Source organism: Pongo pygmaeus, chromosome 12 (assembly GCF_028885625.2).
Source record: "Pongo pygmaeus isolate AG05252 chromosome 12, NHGRI_mPonPyg2-v2.0_pri, whole genome shotgun sequence".
Lineage (NCBI taxonomy): Eukaryota > Metazoa > Chordata > Mammalia > Primates > Hominidae > Pongo > Pongo pygmaeus.
Genome location: NC_072385.2, coordinates 111,500,612 through 111,524,410, shown reverse-complemented (window position 1 = coordinate 111,524,410; position 23,799 = coordinate 111,500,612). Strand labels below are relative to the sequence as shown.

The 23,799-nt window shown below is 35.3% G+C and overlaps 1 long non-coding RNA gene across 2 annotated transcripts in view; it reads right to left on the bottom strand.

The window, feature by feature from the left end:
- Nucleotides 1-9,962: 9,962 nt before the first annotated feature.
- LOC129030696 (uncharacterized) overlaps nucleotides 9,963-23,799 on the bottom strand; it is a 123,614-nt gene continuing 109,777 nt past the window's right edge. For both annotated transcript variants that reach the window (XR_008500732.1, XR_008500733.1), the window contains exon 4: nucleotides 9,963-12,649. This is a non-coding gene — a long non-coding RNA (uncharacterized LOC129030696). The remainder of the gene's footprint in view (nucleotides 12,650-23,799) is intronic.

The following is a 23,799-nucleotide window of genomic DNA, read 5'->3' as shown; positions in this document are numbered from 1 at the left end:
TTAATGACTAAGACAATGGGGAAAATGTCTCCAGAGCATGTCAGAGACCCTCAAGGCAGCCCCTCTCATCACAGGCCCAGAGGCCTAGGAGGAAAAAATGATTTCCTGGCTCAGGCCCAGGGACCACTGCTGTGTGCAGCCTAGGGACTTGAATCCCAGCTGCTGCAATCATGGCTAAAAGCAGCCAAGGTACAGCTTGGGCATGGCTGCAGAGGGTGCAAGCCCCAAGCCTTAACAGCTTCCATGTGGTGTTGAGCCTGCAGGTGCAGAGAAGTCAAGAATTGAGATTTGGGAACCTCCACTTAGATTTCAGAGAATGTATGGAAATGCTGCATGTCCAGGCAGAAGTTTGCTGCAGGGATGGATCCCTCATGGAAAACCTATGCTAGGGCAGTGGAGAAGAGAACTGTGAGATCAGAGTCCCCACTGGTGCACTACCTAGTGGAGCTGTAAGGAGAGGGCCACCATTCTCCAGACCCCAGAATGGTAGATCCACAAATGGCTTGTATTGTGTGCCTGGAAAAGTTGTAGACACTCAACACCAGCCTGTGAAAGCAGCCAGGAGCTGGGCTGTACCCACAAAGCCACAGAGGCAGAGCTGTACAAGGTCATGGGAGCCCCCTTCTTGCATCAGCATGACCCAGATGCGAGATGTGGAGTCAAAGGAGATCATTTCGGAATTTTAAGTTTTAATGACTGCCTTGTTGCACTTCAGACTTGCGTGGGGCCTGTTGCCCCTTTGTTTTGGCCAATTTTTCCTATTTGGAATGGGTGTATTTACCAAATGCCTGTACCCCCATTGTATTTAGGAAGTAACTAACTTGTTTTTGATTTTTACAGACTCAAAGGGAGAAATGACTTGCCTTGTCTCAGATGAAACTTTGGACTTGTACTTTTGGGTTAATGGCAGAATGAGTTAAGTCTTTGGGGAACTGTTGCAAAGGCATCATTGTGTTTTAAAATGTGAGGATGTGAGATTTTGGAGGGGCTGGGGTGAAATGATATGGTTTGGCTCTGTGTCCCCATCCAAATATCACTTTGAATTGTGGTAATTTCTATGTGTCAAGGGCAGCACCAAGCGGAGATAATTGAATCATTGGGGTGGTTTCCCCCATACTTTTCTCATTATAATGAGTGAGTTTTCACATGATCTGATGGTTTTATAAGGGGGTTCCCCCTTTGCTTGATTCTCATTCTCTCCTGCTGCACCAGAGGTGCCTTGTGCCATGATTGTAAGTTTCCTGAGGCCTCCTCAGCCATGTGGAACTGTGAATAAATTAAACTTCTTTTCTTCATAAATAACCCAGTCTCAGGTATTTCTTCATAGCCATGTGAGAACACTTCCCCAACTATAATTTAAGCTCTATAAGAGCAGGGACCTTTTGTTGTTTCATGCTTGTATCATTAGGGCCTAGAACAATGGAAGACACACAGCATGCCCTTAGTAAATAACTGTTGAATAAACAAATTAATTAAGTTGCCTTATGTCAGATTTTTTTAAATTGCTATTGAACTGGAATAGAGAGTTAAAGGTATAAAAAAAAATAAGCTCAAAAAATGCTAGCATAGAATAGGAATCAATCAGCCGTATTTTATACTGGGGAAGGGCTTGAGAATACAAAATTCAGAATCCATATAGGCAAAGAGAGAGATTTCATTTAAGGGAAAAATGAACAAACAAATGTAAGAAAACCCCACACACTTAAAGAACAAAGTTTGTGTGACAAGGAAGGTGGTGAAGTACAGACTGAAAAGAAAGTATTGATGTCATATTTATATTGACAACCAAATCATTGAAGAGATTCACATAAGAGATTTTACATGTCAGAAATAATAATACAAACAATGAAATAGAAAAAATAGAAATAAATAAATAGAAAAATAGATGAACACAATGTATAGCACATTAAGAGAAAAAGACATTGAAACAGTCTTTAAATGTGTTCAAGCTTACTAACAAATATAAAAGTATAAATTGCCCACTAGCATAGCCAAAATCAAAAAGATTAATAATTTCAAATATTGGTAAGCAATACAATGAAATGGACATTCACATATACAACTGGTAAAACTGTTAATTTTTGTAATTAATTTGGAATGAAAATTTTACTATATTGTATTCAAAATCAAAAGGGGAAACTTTAAACATTCCACAAAGACAGAGGAAAATTGATTATAATATATTCATATCATGGTATTCTATGCAGTTATCAAAAAGAAAGAACAAAAAATATTTAAAATTATATCACAAAGAGAAAACTAAGTCACAATATAAATTATATGATAAATGATATTACGATACCACAGATATGCATATATACATATACAAATGTAAAAATAAAAAATCATTGAAAATGACATGTGCTATGCACACTAACACTTTAACAATGGTTATCTCTTGGTAAGAGGGAAAAAAATGATTAGGAGGCCGACATGTTTTATTTTATATTTACGAATATTTGCTGGAATTGTTATAATCATAAAATATGTATTTTTGCACTATGTATAACAAAATAATTTAAAAATGAAAAGACACAAATGTTTAAAGCAAGCAAGATACGAACACGAGAACTTGAAGGACACTAATACCTGCTTACTACTTTTTAGACCCTACTGTATGGTAGGCACCATAGGACATTCTTTGCAACAGTGAACACTTCTGCTACAACAGCAACCTTCTGAGTTAGGTATTTTCACTTTCAGTTTTCAATTGGAGATCTCAAGGTTTAGAGAAATCCAATAACTTTTGTCATCTAGTTCAAATAATGTTCACCTAATGGCAAAAACATCTGCAAGAGTTAAAGAAAGATATCAAAATGGCGAGGAGGGCTAGTGAGGACAGAGACAACACTTGCTTCTCCTTCACCAATGCTGTTGTTAGCCAAGCATAAACGCTGGCCAGGGTCCCGACAAACATTCTCCAGTAAATAGTTCCACACAGCCAGGGCAGAACAAAATTCTCTTTGAAGAGGATGGCCTGGGCTTCTGGAAATACAGGTTCACCGGACTGTCTTAGAGGAAACCCTCTGCCCCTGCTCCCTCCATCCTTCCCCCATACACCAGCCAGATCAGGGAGCCACGAAATTACATTGCCTACAAAAGGTGAGAATTTTATTTCTTTGTATTTCCTATGATCCAGTATAATACTGACTCAGGTTATTACCATTTGCAGAGAGTTAAAATAGTTACTATCTATAAATGTTTCTCAGGAACAGTAGGAATCTCGAAATAAAATTTTGGTCCTTAAAAGATTAGATATTTAATTCCTTTCATTCCTAAAGGCAAACAAACATAACCAGGAATAATTTAAGAGATTAATTTATCATCCATTATTTTTATTATTTAAAAAATCAATTTAAAGTGGATCTTTTTAAGAGTCATTTTGTAGCCACATATCATAAAATATTTAGTGTGGTTTTCTTAAGGATAAGAGATCTTTGACAGTTACCTTGCCGGTGAAGGAACTTGAAAAGCAAAGGCTTCAAAGAACAAATGATTTTTGTTAACAGTGCTGCAATAAACATACGTGTGCCTATGTCTTTATAGTAGAATGACTGATATTCATTTTGGGTATATAGCCAGCAATGGAATTGCTGGGTCAAATGGTATTTCTGGTTCTAGATCCTTGAGGAATCGCCATACTGTCTTCCACAATGGTTGAACTAATTGACATTCCCACCAACAGTGTAAAAGTGTTCCTATTTCTCCACAGCCCTGCCAGCATCTATTGTTTCCTGCCTTTTTTCTTTTTTTTGAGACAGAGTTTCACTGTTCTTGCCCAGGGTGGAGTGCGATGGTGCAATTTTGGCTCACTGCAAACCTCTGCCTCCCAGGTTCATGCGATTCTCCTGCCTCAGCCTCCTAAGTAGCTGAGATTACAGGCATGCACCACCAAGCCTGGATATTTTTGTATTTTTAGTAGAGACGGGGTTTCTCTGTGTTGGTCAGGCTGGTCTCAAACTCTCAACCTCAGGTGATCTGCCCACCTCAGCCTCCCAAAGTGCTGGGATTTCAGGTGAGCCACCACGCCTGGCCTCTTGACTTTTTAATAATCTCCATTCTGACTGGCATAAGATGGTATCTCATTGTGGTTTTGATTTGCATTTCTCTGATGATCAGTGATGTTGAGCTTTTTTTCATATGTTTTTTGGCCGTGTAAATGTCTTCTTTTGAGAAGTGTCTGTTCATATATTTTGCTCATTTTGATTTCTTTTTTGTAAATTTAAGTTCTTTGTAAATTCTGGATATTAGATCTTTGTCAGATGGGTGGATTGCAAAAATTTTCTCCCGTTCTATAGGTTGCCTATTTGCTCTGATGATAGTTTATTTTGCTGTGCAGAAGCTTTTTAGTTTAATTAGATCTCATTTGTCAATTTTGGCCTATGTCCTGAATGGTATTGCCTAGGTTTTCTTCTAGTTTTTTTATGGTTTGGGGTTTTAAATTTAAGTCTTTAATCCATCTTGAGTTAATTTTTGCATAAGGTGTAAGACAGAGGTCCAGTTTCAGTTTTCTGCATAGTTCTAACCAGTTTTCCCAGCATCATTTACTGAATAGGAGAGCCTTTCCCCATTGTTTCTTTTTGTCAGGTTTGTTGAAAATCAGATGGTTGTAGATGTGTGGTGTTATTCCTGAGGTCTCTGTTCTGCTCCATTGGTCTATATGTCTGTTTTGGTACCAGTACCATGCTGTTTTGGTTGCTGTAGCCTTGTAGTATAGTTTGAAGTCAGGTAGCATGATGCCTCCAGCTTTGTTGTTTTTGCTTAGGATTGTCTTGGCTATGCAGGGTCTTTTTTGAATTCATATGAAATTTAAAATTTTTTGTAATATGAAGAATGTCAGTGGTAGTTTGATGGGAATAGCATTGAATCTATAAATTACTTTGGACAGTATGACGATTTTCACAATATTGATTCTTCCTATCCATGAGGATGAATGTTTTTCCACTTGTTTGTGTCCTCTCTTATTTCCTTGAGGAGTGGTTTGTAGTTCTCCTGGAGGAGGTCCTTCACATTCCTTGTTAGCTGTATTCATAGGCATTTTATTCTCTTTGTAGCAATTGTGAATGAGAGTTCATTCATGATTTGGCTCTATGCTTGTCTATTGTTGGTGTAAAGGAATGCTTGTGATTTTTGCAAAATAATTTTGTATCCTGGGACTTTACTGAAGTTGCTTATCGGTTTAAGCAGCTTTGGGGCTGAGATATGGGGTTTTCTAAATATAAAATCATGTTTTCTGCAAACAGTGACAATATGACTTGCTCTCTTCCTATTTGAATACCCTTTATTTCTTTCTCTTGCCTGATTGCCCTGGCCAGAACTTCCAATACTATGTTGAATAGGAGTGGTGAGAGAGGGCATCCTTGTCTTGCGCTGGTTTTCAAAGGGAATGCTTCCAGCTTTTGCCCATTCAATATGATATTGGCTGTGGGTTTGTCATAAATAGCTCTTATTATTTTGAGATATGTTCCAACAATACCTAGTTTATTGAGAGTTTTTAACATGAAGGGATGTTGAATTTTATCAAAGTCCTTTTCTGCATCTATTGAGATAATCATGTGGTTTTTGTCTTTGGTTCTGTTTATTTGATAGATTATGCTTAGTGATTTGCATATGTTGAATTAGCCTTGCATCTCAAAGTTGTAGCTGACTTGATCATGGTGGATAAGTTTTTTGATGTGCTGCTGGATTTAGTTTGCCAGTATTCTATATTTTTTTCAATATTCATCAGGGATATTGGCCTGAAATTTTCTTTTTTTGTTGTGTCTTTTCCCAGTTTTGGTCTCAGGTTGACAGGGAATCAACCCAAATGCCCATCAGTGATAGAAATGATAAAGAATATGTGGTACATATACACCATGGAATACTATGCTGCCATTAAAAGGCATAAGACCACGTCCTTTGCAGGGACATAGATAAAGCTGGAAGCCATCATCCTCAGCAGACTAACATAGGAACAGAAAACCAAACACTGCATGTTCTCACTCATAAGTGGGAGTTGAACAAGGAGAACACATGGACACAGAGCAGGGAATAACACACACCAGGGCCTGTTGGAGGGTGGGGGATGACGGGTGGTAATTAGAGGTTGGGTCAATAGATGCAGCAAAGCACCATGGCACATGTATACCTATGTAATAAACCTGCATGTTCTGCACATGTATCCCATGTTTACTTTAGAAAAAATTTTTTTAAAAATGCATTATGTTTCTATTTACAAACTGAACTTTTAAATTTTTATTGCTAATCTGATTAAATTTTTTTAATATGATAGCATATGTAAATCTTTAACTCTTCAGAATAATATTTTAGTTTTCAAGAAAAAATGATTTTTTAAAACTTAGTTTAAACAGAATGCTATTGACAAAAGTTGGATTGCAGTATTTATTCAACAAACGTTTATGAATTTCTGCTGTGTACCAGGCACAGGGCTAAGCATAAATGATGTGTTTAGCAAATGATAAACAAACCAAATCTGGCTCCTGCCTTAACTGAACTTTTGGTGAATTGGCAATGATAATGGATTTTTTTAAAGATAAAACAGAGTTTTCAAGAAAACTGCAAAATAATAATCTCACTTAAAAACATAAATCCAATTATTCAAAGTAAAATACCAAACAGAATAATAAATATAACAAAATAATGCACATTATAATCAATTAAGGTTTAATCTAAAATTTTAAAATGTTTAATAACAAGCAAGTATTAATGTACTTATCAGCAGGGCAAAACAGAGGAATTATCTGATCATCTCTATTAGTCTCTTTTCACACTGCTGATAAGGACATACCTGAGACTGGGTAATTTATGAAGAAAAAGAGGTTTGGTAGTCTCACACTTCCACGTGGCTGGGGAGTACTCACAATCATGCACATCTTACATGGCAACAGGCAAGAGAGAATGAAAGCCAAGTGAAAGGGGTTTCCTCTTAAAAAACCATCAGATCTCATGAGACCTGTTCACTACCACAAAAACAGTATGGGGGAACCACCCTCATGATTCAGTGATCTCCCCCAGGTTCCTCCCCACAACAGGTGGGAATTATGGGAGCTACAATTCAAGATGAGATTTGGGTGGGGACACAGCCAAACCATATCATCATCTCACTAGAAATAACAGATTTTAATAAAATTCTACATTTCTTAGCAAAAAAACTCTTAGTTTTTGTTTTCTCTCAGTTTATATAAACTAAGAATTGAAGAACCTATCTTAGCATGATTAAAAAAAAATTTATATCATTGATAAAGTTTGGCTGTGTCGCCACCCAAATCTCATATTCAGTTGTAATTCCCAATGTTGAGAGAGGGACTGGAGTGGAGGTGATGGGATCACGGGGGTGGTTTTCCTTCTTGCTGTTCTTATGACAGTTTGTGAGTTCTCACGGGATATATTTGTTTAAAGGTGTGTAGCACTCTGCTCTTCATTGTTTCTGTTTCCTGCTGCCACATGAAGATGTGCTTGCTTCCTCTTCACCCTGCCATCATTATTGTAAGTTTCCTGATGCCTCCCCAATCATGCTTCCTGTGCAGCCTGCAGAACTGTGAGCCAATTAAACCTCTTTTCTTCATAAATTATGCAGTCTTGGGTCATTCTTTATAGCAGTGTGAGAATTAACTAATATAATCATACTAACAAATCATATCATATACAATAGTAAAGTCCTCAGGGAATTCGCATTTAACACAGGAGAACTGATATACCAGGTCCCATCATATGATTTAGTTTTTATCTGGAAGTGTAGCTATTGCAACATGATAAAATTTACTTTTCTCCATTGAATGAAAAGAAGAGGCTAATATACAAATATATAGAGATTAGATGATTAACAAAGTATTTAAGAATGCAGGCTGGGCACGGTGGCTCCTGCCTGTAATCCCAGCACTTTGGGAGACTGAGGAGGGCAGATCATGAGGTCAGGAGATCAAGACCATCCTGGCTAACACAGTGAAACGACGTCTCTACTAAAAATACAAAAAATTAGCCAGGCGTGCTGGCAGGCACCTGTAGTCCCAGCTACTCGGGAGGCTGAGGCAGAAGAATGGCGTGAACCCAGGAGGTGGAGCTTGCAGTGAGCCGAGATCGCGCCACTGCACTCCAGCCTGGGTGACAGAGTGAGACTCCGTCTCAAAAAAAAAAAAAAAAAAAAAAAAAAGAATGCAAATATTGCAAAATAAATACCTGAAAGCAATTACATTCATATGTACCATAAATAATTGACTATAAAAATATAATAGGAGAATATAAGTTTTAAAAGTCTGTAAATATTTATCAATTCCCCCATTGAATACATTGCTTTTTTTCCAATACTTTATTATTTCAAACAGAAATATAATGAACATATTTGAACATATGCAATAGTATATATGTTTATATTTCCATCATTTTATAACAATCTTTCAAAGTTAGTTTTATTGTATGGATGGCGCTTTTGAATAGCATGTGGCTGGATTTATTTTTCTAATCTCATTTTCTGATAGAATTGATAGCAAATAATTTAGTAACTATCTCTGATTGTGATTACTGGTATCTTAGGGCAATTTATATCCTATTATTTTTGTATTCATAACTGTTTATTGTGTCTTTCTTATTTTCTGCCTTTTACTCAATTGGCTATATTTTTGTTTGGTTTTTCCTCTACCTGTTTGAAAGATATACATATGCTTCTTTTATTGTTGTAGCTACATTTAAATACTTAAATACTCAAAACAGTGAAAAGCTAATCTACCTTTCTTGCCTCCTTTGTTTACAAGAACTTTAGAATTCTTTAAGAACATTCTCCCCCAGATTTCACCTTCCCTATAATTGCTTGGTATTTCAGTTCTAATAGTTTCTTTACCTTCTAACTTAGCACTATTATTTACAGTCAATGCTTATGTTGATATATTCACATTTACTGTTTCTTTCATCTTATTCTTTTTTTGTGATTCAATATACTTCTTTTTGAAGCACATTTTTAGTAGCTCTTACAGTGAGAACTGCCAGAAGTAAATTCTCTCAATTTTTGCTATGAAATTTCCTTATTTCACCATGACTCTTAATTTTTATCTTGATTTGAAATGCTAGACAATCAGTTATTTTTCTTCATTATTATGAGGATCTTTTTCCTAGTGTCTTGAACCTGCCATTATTGGTAAAGTATTTTTTGTAGGTCCATTTACTTTTGCTTTGTAAATAAGTTTTCTTTCAGGAAACATAATTCTTTTTATTTTTAATGTTATGTGACTTTATTATAATTCAACCAGGTGTGGGTGTTCTATTCACCCTATTTAAGACTTGGAGGATTCAGTCAATCTGAAAAAATCAGACTTTCATGTGCAAGGCTCTTGTATCTGTTCAAACCCTGAGAGCACACCAACAAACAACACAAGGCTGTGTAGAGTAACATGCTGTTTTAATAAGTGCCTGGGTGCAGGCCGGCTGAGGCCTAAAATGGTGTCAGCACCAAATGAGGATGGGGCAGGGGTTTTATAGTCTCTTGTAAACAGGAAGTGTCTCAGTAGCAGACACTAACTGCTACATGGTGCCCGGACGGCCTCTCTCTTGATCTTCAGGGGGTACATGTCTTCCAGCCAGCTCTCTTCCTGCTTCTGCTATCTTGCTGACACATGCTGCTGGTGCAAGTGGCCTTGCGCCTTGGGACTGGGCCTGAGAAGGTAGGAGTTATTCATTCCCTTAAGCTTTCAGGCCCCAGGGAGAATCTTTCATCATGAAGATGAGAAATGTCTGAGTACTAAATTTTGCCTTCTCATTCTCCCTCTTCTTTCATTTGAAACACCCTTACTTCATCTATTACTCCATATCTCCTAAAACCTCTTTCCCATGTCCTTACCGTTTTGTATGACCACAGCTGATTTCCTGCCCTCTGTCTTCCAATTAAGATATTCACTCTTTAACTATATCAAATTTCATCATAAATCAAAGAGGATTTATTATTTTTATTTCAATCATTTTATGTTTTATTTTTTAGAAATGTGCTTGGCTGTTTTTCAACAGTGTCTCTACCTATACCATACTGTATTGTTCTTAGAACATTTATTATTTTTTATCATCTAAACATTTTTAAATCCACTTACTTTAAATTCACTTTTGAATTAATTATCCAGTTATCTTCTGTTTGATATGCTTGCTTTCTCTCTCTCTCTCTGTCTCTCTCTCTTCTCTGTCAATTTTTGACTTCATGCATGCTTTATAATTTTTAAAATTTAAAGTTCATCTGCATCAGGAGCTATATTCTGTGAAAATTCTGTTTTTCCTGGGTTGTAAGCATGTCGTTTCAGGAATAGTCAACTCTAATAGACCTTTTCATTGAACTACTTTGGGGTGTGGATTGTGGATTGTGAACTCTGACTTCACTGAAGGGAAGAAAGCCTGAGATGATGATTCCTTTTGGGTCACTCTTTCTGCTCATGACCTCAGACAGGCTGTAAGATTTTGAGCCATTTTTCCTGGGTTTTAGGAGTTTGTATAGTTTCAATTTTATAAATGGGTCAGACTTTATGAATCTTGGTTTTATGCAGCAATTCATTTCTAATTCTCAGCACAAAGAGTCTCCTTCACTTACAGTGGTAGAGTCCAAGGCTTGAGCCAGTAATAATGCCCATGAGCCCCTGGGCATCAGCTTCCACTCACACTCCAACGTTAACTTCCCTCTTTATTTGGAGATTTTTTTTTCTTGTTTATATTTTGAGCTCAACTATATATTTAATGTGTATTTGTTATATTTTAAATGGCATTTCTGTGTGTTTGAAATAAGAAAGATGATTTTCTGGATCAGTTCAGTCGAGCCATTTAATGGAAATCAACTTCATATTTACATGAAATATTCTAATTGTCAATTTAAGCTTCAGTCATCCATGTAGAATGATTTCCTTGAGGGCAAGGGCTATATTGTATTGATCTATGTTTCTATTTGTTGAATGGATAAACATATCATGTATGTCCTCATCTTACTTTTGCTATTTTCTGGTGTTTCTAAATTTGGCTGGCAGCTGATCATTTTTGCAACATTTAGTTGCTACAACACAAACATATGAAAACCACAGTGACCTTTAGCGTTTGGTGGGTTTAATGAAGCTTTGTCTGAATGATGGTTTGAAATCCAGATGTAGAAAGCAGACTTTCCTAGTCACTGTTATTAGCAGGAAATGAAAACAGAAGCATAATTATAATGTATGTCTTTAGTAAAGCTGCCGCCTGGGATTAGAGGTAGGCTTCTTTTTATTGAAAATGTTAAATAGTTGCTTCAAAAGTTCAATGAATCAATTAACATTTCTTCTTTGTATTTAGGTCTGCATTTTTTGGGGGAAGAAAGTTGAAAGTACTTTGCATATATCCTATTCTTCGCAAGAAAACACAGGTTTTCATTCTTAAAACAAAATGGAGCAATATAATTTTATTAAATATTTTCAGAAAGCCTCAATCCAGTAGAATAATATTGTTTTACTTTGTCAACTCTATTAGACATATCTATGTTTGTGGTTACCTACAAGAACTCCTAGAAAGGTTCAAAAGATACAGGCATAATTATCCTTTGGTTATAGCATGTGGCTAGATCATGATTATGTCCATTTAGAAGATAAGTAGCAATATAGTTTTGTGCTTTTTCCAGGACCATGATGAAATGAGTACAGTTTTCAGGTAACTACCCCCTTTAATTCAACTGTAAGAATTAAATTAGAATTTCTCATTCTTGTCTTAATCCACACCCCTTGCAATGCCTTCTCAGTTGCCTGCATGCTCCAATCAGCCCAGAAGATGTCATAGAGCATTTTTTCTATAGCCTGTTTACGAAGGTGAGTACATTGAAAATGATTTTTCGAATGACACCTCTGCCTCTCAGAATATCTTTCCCAGAACTAACAGCTTTAAAATAAATACGGTTGGCCTTATAGTGGAATATGACCCGCCATAAACAAAATTTTAGTTTGTATCCATTAGTGCAATTTCTTTCAGTGAGAATGGATAAAACTCCAGATCTCAACAGGCTATTCCAAATTTCTACTCTAACTAGACAAGAATGAATCTATTCTGAGATTGGCAAATGGTCAGCAAGATAAAATCCAGTCCACGGATTGTTTTGTTAATAAAGATTTATTGGAACATAGATATGCCTATTTGTTTCTGTTATAACTAGGGCCACTTTCTGGCTATATTAGTGGACTTGAGAAGTTGCAATTGTTGCAGCAGAGACTGTATGACCCACAAAGAAGGAAACATATACTATCTGGCTCTTTACAGAAAAAGTTTTCAGACTCCCACTTTAATTCACTTAGGGCTGCATTGGGGTCAAATTTCTTAAATTAATTAACGCATAAGGGACTCTTCCACTGGCACGGCTTTGTAATTCTAGAGCCAATATTAGCAAACTACTTGAACAGATGTGGTGATACTATTATTGTTCAAAATATTTGCTGTACCTTTCTAGGAGGACGATTACATTTTCTGGCTTCTTTAACATCAACCCTGGTCATATAACTTCTTTGTCCAATGAACTGTGAATTGAATAATGTGTTTCACATCCAAGAAGCTTTAAAATCCAACGCTTGACTTACCGTGCACCTTTTTTCATCTGCAAGGAGACTGGTGATGTTAGACGTTGTTCTGTCAGACTGAACCCCCAATGACAGTAACATGGAATAGAGCTGCAGAAGACCTATAGTAGACATCAGCATGGATAAGAAATAAACCTTTATTATGTGAATACCACTGAGACTTTGGGGTGTTACTATACAATAACTCAACTAGAGTCGACTAATAACAAATTCTTAGAAAGAAGATGTTTTAATTGGTTCCTTGAGACAATAGAAAGCTACAGAGGTCAAATATGCAAATCAGCACCAAATGAATGGATTTTTTAAAGTCTGAACCTAAATTAAAAACAATTTAAAACTCTCTTTTCAATAAGCCATTTTCACATCTACTAAACAGTATCAGGATAAATTAAACAGAGAACACAACTTTAAACCTGTGTAACATAAGCTGAAATAAAATTAAGAATCACTATGCTTCAGCAATGCAAAGTTAAATATAAAACTAACTTTTCACATGTCTATTATACATATGCAATAAAGAAATAGATGTTTAGTGTTGTTATTTGACTAGCCAGATAGGTGTCTATTTTATTCCTCACTTACTCATATACTTGCATCTAAAAGAAATTTAAACTAATTTTAGAAACATCATAAATGTAGAAGAGAAACATCCCTGGACCAATTGTCATAACTGACTTCAAAACTTTAAAAGTGAAAAACTAAAATATCAAATAAACGTATGAAAAGTCTATATATAATAGATATGTGAATTAATTAATGAGAAGATACCTATTTCTCCTAAAGGATAGGATATAATCTTAATGCTTAATATCAACAAACATAGAGAAAAACATGTACCTGGCCAACCCCCCACCACCCACCAGACATTGCTGGTGAAATGGTAAAATGGTAGAATCTTTCTGAGAGGCCATATGATGTTTTGTATCAAAGATTATTAAAATGTTCATTACATTTGACCAAACAACTCTACAACTAGAAATTTATCTTAAGGAAAAAAGCATATGTGAAAATATTAATTTGCAAAACAGTCATCTGATCACAATTGATAATAAAAAATTGAAAATAACGTATGATTTAAAATGTGGAATTGGTTAAATCATCATGTCGGATCTTTTCATGGAATTTTATTTAGCAACTACAAGTAAGGTAATAGAAAAATAATAAAGTGGAAATAAGATCACATGAGATTATTAAACAAAACAATATACAACAAGATAAAAATCATTATACGTAGTATGATTACATATTAGCATAGGAAATACTCTAGAAGATATGTACAAAAGAGTGACTAATAACTGTGAATTGTTAGATTAAGGATGATACTTAATTCCTTTTTCTTCTCTTTATTTTCTAATTTGTCCTTAATGCACAAATTTCTTTAGGTGAATAAATACAATATAAACTAGTAAAAAACAACAAAAGTAATTAACAGTGTAGCAGAGAAAATACATGTTACATATCATATATAAAATATAATTTCTTTGTATATATGTAATTTTTCTGTTTATACATGATTACTTCCATATACATACATACGCATACGTGCACATATATATATCTCCCGAAATATTTCCAGAAAGATTACAAATTATATATATTTAAATCTGTCATAAGAAAGGCAGTAAACTTATACTAATAGAAAAATAATATTTAGCATATCAAATTAGAATGTATTTAAATATGCATATTTTAACTTTATTTTAGGTTTAGGGGTACATGTGCAGGTTTGTTTTATGAGTAAATTATGTATCATGGGGGTTTGTTGTACAGATTATTTCATGACTCAAATGATATAATAGGTACCCAATAGGTAGTTTTCTGATCCTCAACCTCCTCCCTCCGTCCACTCTCAAGTAGGCCGCAGTGTTTTTTGTTCTCTTCTTGTGCTCATATGTAGTCGACGTTTAGCTCCCACTTATAAGTGAGAACATGCAGTGTTTGGTTTTCTGTTCCTGTGTTAGCTCACTTAGGATAATAATGGCCTGCTCCAGCTTCATCCACGTTGCTGCAAAGGACATGATCTTGTTCTTTTTTATGGCTGTGTATTATTCTTTGGTGTACATGTAACACATTTTCTTTGTCCAGTCCACTGTTGATGGGCATTTAGGCTGATTCCACATCTTTGCTATTATGAATAGTTCTGTGAGGAATATATGCATGCATGTGTCTTTATGGCAGAATGATTTGTATTTCTCTGGGTATGTAACCAATAACGGGATTGCTGGGACCAGTGGTAATTCTGCTTTGAGTTCTTTGAGAAATTGTAAACTGCTTTCCATAGCGACTAAACTAATCTACATTCCCACCAGCAGTGTATAAGCATTCCCTTTTCTCTGCAGCCTTGCCAGCATCTGTTATTTTTTTTACTTTTTAATAGTAGCCATTCTGACTGGTGTGAGATAGTATCTCATTGTGGTTTTGATTTGCATTTCTGTAATGATTAGTGATGTTGAGGATTTTTTTATATGCTTGTTGGCCACATTATTTAAATATTTTAAGGTAAACAAAAAACCATAGAAATTTTCTCTAAATTAGGGAAAGTTATATAGAAACATATAAATTACATAATTTTAATGTTCTTTGAATATGCTAATTTTTTTATAACAATTAAAATTATCCAGGAAAATATTGATGTGTCCAAATTTGTATTTTTATAATTTAAAATAAATTAACTTTTTTCCTTTAAAATCTTTTCTTAAAAATTTTTTTCTTAAAATTATATTACCTTTATTGAGGTATGATTGACATACAGAAGGCTGGACATATTTAACATATACATCTTAGTGAGTTTAGAAATTTGCATACACCCCTGAAACCAACTTTACAGTCTGTGCCATAAACCTATCCAATATCTCCAAAAGTTTTCTCCTGCCCTGTTTATTTATTTATTTATTATTACTTGTGGTGACACTTAACATAAGAACTACCCTTTTACCAACTTTTTAAATCTATAATACAATATTATTAATGACTGACAATATGCTGTACAGTAGATCTCTAAGACTTCTTCATCTTGTATAGTGAAGCTCAATTCTGACTATTTCAGTACTTTGTTCAAAAATCCCCAATGGCTCTCCATTAAATACTGACAAACCCAAATGTCTTCGCCTACTATTCAATATTTCCCAAATTATTTTTCCATTTTTAATCCCCATGACTTCCTTTTATGCACCCCAGTTCCAAGTAACAGCAAAGTATTGCTTCCTACACATTCCCTTTGATTTTTTTATTACTTTGTTATTTTTATAGATTTTCATAGAAAAAGAGGGAAATCAGTACAGGTACAGATTTCTTGCATGTGTCTACTGCCTAGCAGTGAAGTCTGGGCTTTTAGTATACCCATCAGCCAAATGGTGCATCTTATACACCAATCAGTAATTTTCACTTATGTCAAACGTATCATGGTTAAAAATCAAGTAAAAAATATTTGTACCACATTTAATAAATCTATTTTTAAGAAAACCCTTTTTGACATAGGACAGAACTAGGCAGTTGAGAAAAGATAAAATGTAACAAATAGAAAAATGTTCAACTCAGAAAAGAAGCATAAATTTAGATTGAGAATTATAAATATATTAAAGCAGCAACACGGATGATGGAAATCAATGAAAAGCAGGTTGCAAAAAGCTAGCAGGAGAATTCACATCTGTGTATATTATGAAGCAACCTTTCTAGAAGACAAATTTGGCACTATATGTCAACAGCTATGTCCACATAATATACCTTCACCTAGCAATAAACAATATGGATTTTAAAAACACTTTAATATTTTTCCATATGAAAATAATATGTGTATGCATTATCAAATATTGACAATAACGAGTAAAGTAATGAAAATAAGGAAAAGCATCTGTAACCACATGTCTGAGGTGTATTTATCACTGCCAATCTGTTAATAATATGATGTTTTTCCTTCCATCTCTTCATGTGTCTTCTTGCTCTTTCTATTTATCCCCAGCCTCTTCTCCCTTCCCTCACTTTCTCTTGCCTAGCCTTATTTATATAGTATCAGGTTATGAGCATTCATCTTTGTGTCTTTGGATTTCATCATACAGAAGTATTGCAACAATTTAACCATTCCAGTAATGCTCAATTCTGTTTTTTTCTCAAAATTTTACTAACTATAAATAATCAGCCAGTTAAATTTTTGTACATACATCTTTATTCATGTTTCCCAATAATAAGTTTTTAAAAGTGGAAATGCTGTATCAAATGGTCTAAATACATATTAATACCATAACAGGTATAGATATAAATACATACAAAAATAAATACATATAATGTAGCTATAAGATGTATCAATAGAAAATGTAACAAGGTAAAAAGACTCCCTCCATTCCCCCACCCCATTCCCTTGTTTCTCCATTACTCAATCATGCTACCCAGAGACAATTGTTTTGGATAGGTCTTGTGTATTTCATTATCAGAAATGTCACACACATACGCATGCATGCACACAAAGGATGATACAAAATTAATCTGTGACACGTTTTCTGATTGTAAAATGTGTCTATTTTGTTCTTTTTCCTGATTTCATAATTATAGAACATATGGTTTAGGATGATTCTCCTTAATATATCCCACCTGCCTGCCGAACAGTACATTTTTAACTTTCCCTACCATGTCCTCCCAAGATTTTCACCAATGCAATTACATCTTTGAGTTGCCAAGAAAAAGAGTATGAATATCTCCTAGTACTTGCCAATTTTTTTCCATCAAGGTTGCCCAAATGAGGAAATGAAGACAATCTTCAGAGATTCACTAGGACTCAGAGGACCCAGCATGCAGTTGTGCTTATGGCTAGGTTTTTTTACGTTCACATAGTGAGGGCACACAGTTGGAAACTGAGGACAAAGACACAGGTAGAGTCTGGAGAGATCCACTCACAGGCTTCCTATTTGGCCTATTATTTATACATTTTGTGTTTAACTAACATTTTTGTTTGGTTAAATATATGTGTGTATGTGTACGCACTCCTAAGCATTTAAACAGAAGACGTTTTTCATTTTGTTTTTTTTTCAATCTTCTATTCATTTTTTAGAGGTAGATATTTCAACAATTAAACACTTTTTATATTTACAACCTCATATTATTATTCTCATCAATTTTAGGAATTTAAGGTAATACACAATTTTCTATATTCTAAACTAATAATGGTTTTAGGACCTGCCATCAATTTAATACATCTTGTTAATAATATGTAACAAGCATATTAAATACACACATAGATTTTAAAACATTTCCTGATTTTAGAGGAGTTAAGATCTTTAAAAATACTTACTTTAGGATTAAGTGTTTATAGTCACTGATATGATGAAAACAGAATGACATTCACCAAAATATTTACAGCAGAATTATTTAAAATACCAAACTGATATTTAAATAAATGCCTCAAATTACAGAAACACCTAAGTAAGGTATAGTGAGTCTAAATCTTATGCAGCAATATAAAATAATTATTAACATATAATTATAAGGAGAATATGAAAAATCATGGAATGAATGAGAATAATAAAGAATACTACAGATAAAACTCTCTAAAAGCATGCTTGCATACAGATAAACACTGGAAGGATATACAGGAAAAAAATTGTAAAAGCACTTTAAAAGTGACTAGTAATAAGTTTGGAGGGAATTCTACTACTTTTTGTTTTCATACCCTTCAACCAAATTTTGTTCTAAGGCTATTTGGCAATAAATAGATATAAAGAAAAATGTTAGCAACTTCAGAGATATAAAAGCAAGCAGCAAAGGCAGTCTTATTTTATCTCCCTCTTTATTCTACCTAGGGCTGAGAAAAGGATAGGAGAAGAAACTGGGTGCAGAATTGGTTTTTCCCTCTTCTTCCTACCTGAGCCATCCAGACAGCACAGCTGCCCCACAGGTAGGTCTCAACTAAGCTGTGTACATGTGGTTGAGGGCACCATAAAACACAGGAGCTTTGTAGAGCAGATCAAGTCCTTGATTCACTTGAAATAATATTACTCTTCTCTTTCAGTGATCTTCTCTGTTAATAAGAACCTTTAAGCTAATGACTGAAGGCAAATATAAAGAAGTTTTTGGGAATGGGCCGTAATTGTCTTTGTTATCCGAGAAGCAATTATTTCCCATAGTTGGCTTTCTCCAGAATCACTGATATTACTACTTTCTTTCTCTGGTATCTCACTTTCTTTCTGTTTTATATTGCTATGCTTTGAATTTCTAATACATTTCATATCTTTGAGGAAAGGCTTATGTCTTTTTCTTTTTAATCTGCTATGTGCTTTTAAAAGTTTGGTTTATAGTAGATACATAAATTATGTATATAGTGGAATATAAATATAGATATTGCATTGAATCAAATTGAATTGTGTCATCTCTTAACGAGCATTTCTATTGTTTAATGGTCCCTTAATTTCCCCCAAATAACCCATTTTAAGGTGGAGCTTGAATCAAATAGTTCATTTTAAAATGCCTATAGAGTAATGCTATTATTTTTTAAAAATGTGCAGTGATACTGAAAGAAGAATGTCTCAACAATGTCAGCTTCCCACCAACACCTCAGTGTCTGCCCACTCTTTTCTTGTTGACCTGTTTCCTGGCCTGCAGGAATTCTTATTTAATGTTACACCATATTGACAAATTCATCACTTTCCCACTGATGTCCTCACTGTTGAAATCTTATTTTCCTCATTTGCCCCATCTTGTTTTTACTCAATTATATGCAAAATTCAACCTATACGCTTTAGATTAACCCCTACCCAACCCCTACTCACACACAGAGACATTTGGTTTTCCACATCAATTTTTTAAAAATCAAATATAATATAAAAATATATTTTGGGGGATCTGGATTATTTCTGCATTTTTCAATACCTTTTAAACATGATTATACAAATTAAATATATATGAGTTTTACTTTGCCAAAGAATATTTTTCAAAAAGCTAAAACAACAAATTATATGCAAATATAAAGTGAGCACATGTCAAAGTTTTTTTAGTTCATTAATGATGAAACCACCAAAATACTAAAGCTGGTCCCAAAAGTACTGGAGATATGTATAGTGGTTACGAGAAAAAGAAGATTTCCAGTTCAGGTACAAAATAGCTTAATGTTCATAAAGGACAATAAAACTATAATCTTTGGTCAAAAATTATTTGTGTCTTGCACACAACATTCATTTCTATTGCTATTTGATGAGAATCATCTATATTGCTATCCATTTTCTGAGAGCTAACATTTACCCTTGGAAAGTTATAAGGGTTATTATCCTGAATAATAGTAAATAGCAAGTCAAGTAAGACAGGAAAATTAAGTAATCCCTTGACCAGGCTTCTACACAATGTCTTAGAGGACATGGAAAAGAATCGGTAATCCGGCTGGGCACAGTGGCTCACGCCTATAATGCCAGCACTTTGGGAGGCCAAGGCGGGCAGATCACCTGAGGTCAGGAGTTCGAGACTAGGCTGGCCAATATGGTGAAGCCCTGTCTGTACTAAAAGTACAAAAAATTAGCCGGCTGTGGTGGTGCACGCCTGTAATCACAGTTACTTGGGAGGCTGAGGCAGGAGAATCACTTGAATCCGGGAAGTGGAGGTCACTCCACTGCATTCCAGTCTGGACAACAGAGTGAGACTCCGTCTCAAAAAAAAAAAAAAAGACTCAGTAATCCTATGTTTTGGAAAATTTTTCTTAATAGTGCAAATTTCTGAATAATGATCAATTCTTCACCAATATAATAATCTACCTGTAAACATGCCCACATTTGGTACAAAAAGAATGGTGTTTTCATGCCTGACTAGAATTAAAGTATCTCAAAGTTCAGGGCCTTTTAGCCTTCATCCAGGCAGCCAATCAGAATGGCAAGGACTATTTCAAGTAAATATCCCTCCTCCAAGAAACACTTAATTGAATACCTGCTATGTGTCAAGTGTAGTGTTATATGGAAAAATATTCAATTCTTCTTCTTCAGAGCTGAGAGCTTAGTTAGAAAAGAGATGTACAATGAATTATGGTAGAGTCTAACAAGTATTTGCAAGGTGCCATGGGCCTCTCGGGGTACAGCACCTGATGTAAGCCTTCGGAGTGAAATCTGCCTGAATTTTACCACTGAATATGTTGTTTATTGACTGATGAAATAACCAAAATACCTTTTATACTTCAATTCCAAGCTCGAAAATTTTTTAAAAAGTGTATGACACAATTCTCTGACTTTTTATAACCTGAGGTTATAAAAAGAACTTAAACTGATGAGATAACTCTTGGTCATTATGCAACATACTCAATACTATGCTGCGCTGTCACTCAGCAATGACCCAGAAAGCAATGAGTCATAAAGGACATATTTATCTTTATGATAAATAACCCCAACCTGCTATATTTTTAAATTACTGTATCTGATTTATATGATTTTATATCTCTTGCAGTTCTGTTCAATATCACTTTGATATGTATGGCAAAAATATTCATCACAGTTATGTGGTATTTTATATAAAATGATGTAAATATGTGTCCATTGGACTTTTTTATATGTCTTGATAAATTAGGTGAGGTCACAATATGAAGGATAAATTGTTCTTTATTTTTGTCTTCCCATCTGAAAAATGGGCGGACTGCAAGATAATAATGATAGGGTACTAAACTATTACAGAGCCTCAGAGAAGTTCAAAGAATCTTATGTAAGACATTATGATGCAAGAGCAGTGTTATTTTAGCTCTATAAGGGATAATTGTATAGTTAATCTTCTATATTACATTGAAAAAGCTTTCAACACTTCATTGTGTTCAATTATACTCCTGATTACTCAGATGGAAAAAATTGGGGAAAATTTGGAGATGCTTAACTGTGAGTTGCTGATGAAGTGTTTTCTCACTGCCCTTGTCTCCTAAAAGGGCAGGATTTGGGTTTTGGGTCCTCTTACAGGCCTCTGTGGATTTTAGTTATCATTTTAGCCCATGGTAGCAGCCTTCATCAAAAATTCAAGGGCCGGTTTTAATTAAGAAAGGTTAATGACAGGTGGGGCTCAAGCCTGTCATCCCAGCGATTTGGGAGGCCGAGGTAGGTGTATCACCTGAGGTCAGGAGTTCAAGACCAGCCTGGCCAACATGTTGAAACCCCATCTTCACTAAGAACACAAAATTAGCTGAGCATAGTAGTGCATGCCTGTAATCCCAGCTACTCAGGAGGCTGAGGCTGAGGCAGGAGAATCACTTGAACCTGGGAGGCAGAGGTTGCAGCGAGCCAAGATAGTGTCACTGCACTCCAGCCTGAGCAACCAAGCAAGACTCCATCTAAAAAAAAAAGATTGCTGATGAGCTCCAAAGAGCTTCCTTTCATTCCAGACATCACTTGCAGCAGAGGCTTCACCAGGCTACCTCAGGCAAGCATAATGGACAACCGCATTTTCAATCTTCTCTGCACCCCTTTTTGTTTGTTCCTTCCCTCAGAAATTATACCCCAGAAATCTATAGTTCCCATGTTCTTTAAAGAGCAGTGGTTTTTCTGGAGAAGAATATGTCAAACAAAATTCCATTTCCTGAACCACATTTCTCTTCTGTCTTCCATGATATAACTGGAGATGAACTCATTTAGAAAAAAAAAAAAAAAAGAAATACCACATAGTTGGTACCAAAAGTGACAAAGTTTGATCTGGAATGCAAATACAAGCCTTTGGTCCATGATCTGAATTTCTGCCTGTCAAGTAGGGAGCAGATTCAAGATGTTTGCATTTGCTTTCTTTCTCAGAGAGATAAAGGAATACTCAAGAGCAAGGGGAAAATATAGGCCTTTGATTCATTCAATTCATTATTATTTTTTGTCAAACATGTAGATAAAGAAACTTCTTGTCATCACTGAATTTATAAGTCAGCAAGAAGGATCGACATTGGGCAAGGTTAGTTAATGCAATTGGTGCTTTGTAGGAGATGTACCAAGGATATGGGTACACAGACAATGAGGGCTTAGCATGGCCTTAGAAAAAGGAAATGATGTGTTAGCTGAGACACAAACATGAATTAGACAGTGAGTAAGGCGGGTGTCTCTCTAGGCAGAGAAAACAGCACATGCCAAATTACAGAGACTATATCAGTTAAGTGGCATTTTTGGAAATTCTGAGAGAAAACACATGAGGACAATGTCAAGAGAACAGTTCCAGGGAATTCCACAACTGAGTGTGGGTTGGTGAGTGAGAAGGAGGGCAGTCCTAGGGACTAGGATAAGCCAAGATAAATCCTAGGAAGAGCCTATGGCATAAGCCACAGCGAACCTCCTACTGAGTCAGGCAGCTCAAAGCACAGAGCTGTCCATCAGGAGTAGGGTCAGCGAGAGAATCGTCCCTGACAGCCTTCTTCCTGCCATGTGCTCCTTCTGAAGTCCTGGGCTGGGACTCCAGGTCTCTTCTCGATGCTTCTTGAAGTGACAGGCGCCTAGGGCAAGCCATGGGAGTGGTGGCTGACATCTATATGTTACGCCTTAGTTACCTGTCACATGTTTTTAAAAAATGAATTGTTTTTAAGGGCAGGATAGGTATTTTGTCTATAAGCATACAGTCAATGTCAATAAATATTTAATTAAATCAAGTATTTCAAAAGCCTCACTCTTGCTCTATTAGATGTATAGGTAATTTTAGATAGCAAATTCAAATATGTTTATCAACCCACTTTTCTATCAGCAGCTTCCTAACAAACATTTGGATGAAAAATCAACACACTGAGAAGTCAACAGCTATTTTTTTGTTTCTCTGAGGCAAAAATCTTTAGTGATTCACTATCCTTTTCTACTTCCTCTTTTTTCTTTCCTCAGCACACATCTCTCCTTTTAATTTTCATCCCTATAGATTACAAAATCTTGCAGAAAATTAGGTCGCTATATGCCTCACCCAAAGGGAAACTCCGAAAATGTAGAAAAGAAAATTAGTTCACCTTCAAGAAGTAATTTTAACTTCACTCTAAAATAAAAACTCAGAACTTTATATTGACAAAAGAAAGTTGAGCTTTCTCTCCTCTCAGTTTTTTCCTCTATTTTCCCATGTTTCAGGACAGAGCCTGCTGCCACAGAGCCTGTTCTTTGGGTTCTGGAAGACACAGTGTAAAATGTAATGCTAGGGGTTTGCAGGAATATTACTGACATCTTCCCAAATGAAACCTTGGCCCTTTATTTTAATCATTGTTGCCTCTGTATCTGAAGCATCTAGAAGAATGAACGGTATGGAGCGGACACTCAAGCAGTATTGGCTGAATAAATAATTGACTGACACATTATCAAATCAATAC